Source organism: Typopeltis vanoorti, chromosome 22, assembly GCF_054136105.1.
Source record: "Typopeltis vanoorti isolate ZY-2024b chromosome 22, IOZ_Tvanoo_1.0, whole genome shotgun sequence".
In the NCBI taxonomy this organism is placed as follows: domain Eukaryota; kingdom Metazoa; phylum Arthropoda; class Arachnida; order Uropygi; family Thelyphonidae; genus Typopeltis; species Typopeltis vanoorti.
Window position 1 is genome coordinate 11,898,913 of NC_143570.1, and position 2,125 is coordinate 11,901,037.

The following is a 2,125-nucleotide window of genomic DNA, read 5'->3' on the forward strand; positions in this document are numbered from 1 at the left end:
AGAAAGGTGACCGGCAGGTACATGAATGGAATGAAGCTCAGGCCAGAAGGGTAACGAGTGTAGTAAGAAATGCAAAAAAGGTTTATGAAAGAACATTGGCCATGCAGGCTAAAGAGAATTCTAAACAGTTTTTTCGATATGTTGCAAGTAAAAGAAAAATTGTATATGGCAGAATGATTTTAAAGAATGCCGATGGTAAGGAGGTACCCGAATCAGTTGATAGATATAGTTGAATTACTGAGCGAGCACATTGAAAGAATATATCTTCCAGGTGGTGACATTGCAGAAACGAATAAACCAGTAGATTATATGGGAATTGTGGTTAATGAAGTGGAGGTGAGTAGTCTATTGCATAACCTCAATGTCAATACATCTGTGGGATTGGATAGTATACCAGCTCGTGTCATACGTCAAGCGGCTAAAGAATTGTTAGTACCCTTGACCATTTTGTTTAATTTAAGTCTCTGGTCTGGGTTAGTCCCGAGGGGGTGGAAAGAGAGGAAAATAGTTCCACTGCATAAAGGAGGTTCCAAGACTGCAGTTGTAAATTACCGAACGATTAGCATATCAGGAATCGTTGGCAAGGTCTTGGAGAAATTAGTCAAGAGAAGAATACAGGATTGGATAGATGAAAATGGGATACTGTATGGGGAACAACATGGTTTTGTGAAGGGTAGATCATGCCTCAGTAACTTGCTCACGTTTTATAACACAGTGACGGCTGAACTGGATAAGGGTAATGAGTTTATAGCGATTTTACTCGACCTTGCCAAAGCCTTTGCAGTATGCCACATGGAACGTTAATCAATAAACTGAAGCAGATGGGATTGGATATTGAGTTGGTGAGATGGAGAGATGCCAGAGAGTGGGTTATTCAAGAGTCGAGTCCAAAAGACAGCTTGTCACTAGTGGTGTGCTGTAGGGCTCTGTTCTTAGACCACTACTTTTCCATTTGTTCATTAACGATATAGGAAAGGATCTGAGAGGAAGTGTTCACTTGTTTGCTGATGATGCAAAGTTGGGTAGAGCAATTGTGAGTGCACAGGATGTCAAAATTTTGCAGGATGATTTGGATAGTTTGGAGAACTGGGCTAGGGAAAATGGATGTCAATTTAATGTGGCCAAGTGTAAGGTTATGCATTTTAGAGAGAAAAGATTAGCAGCCATATATCACATTGGTGGAACCGTACTCCAGGAGATTGATGAGGCCAGGGATTTCAGAGTGTTGGTGGATAGGAAGTAGAAGTTTAGAGGATACATTGCAAAAGTATCTAAATCAGCTCATCAAATCACTTGGTTGCTGAAAAATACTTTAACAAGCCGAGACAAACAAGTTATTGTTCCTCTATATTGAGCCTTGATAACACCCCATCTAGACTACTGTGCCCAGATATGGGCGCCAGGGTTTCTTCTTGATGGGGAGGAGGTGGAGAGGATCCAGAGACGAGTGACCAAGTTGGTGGCAGGTTTGTGGAATGAACCTTATGACAACAGGTTGAAGATTTGTTGGTTGCAAAAATTGGTTGATAGGCAGGAAATGGGTGATATGATTGAGACATTCAAATCACTGAAGGGTTTCTATAAGATTAATCCAGAAGACATTTTTGAGAATAGGACTGGTGGTGGTGGGAGGACTAGGGGCCATACATGGAAGCTGGGCAAGAATGTGGTTAGCAGGAGTGTTAGAGCTAGGTTTTTTACTTGGAGAGTGGTGAATGAGTGGAATAAGTTGCCAGAGTCTGTTGTGGGTGCTATGACCACGAAAGAATTTAAGTCATGGTATGATAGATACTGTGTGAATGTCGAATAGTTGTTTTTGACATGATGTTAGGGCCTCCCTCGATGAGTCTGTCGACTCCATGGAGTTGCCCGAAATAATAATAATAATAATATTATTAAAAAAAAAAAAAAAATCAGCTAACGCCTTTTTATTCCCGTATATACGGGAGTAGGCGAGGCCATTTAGCCCTATTTAACTTTTGGAGACTGAGTGGGCAGTTCAATCTCCACTGGTACCCAATCAGAGACAGATGGCCCAAGCCTATCACTAATTAAGCGGTACGCAGTGAAGAGAGACGGCTCAAATGTGCCGCCATCTCGTGGTGACTAACCCTAACACAATATA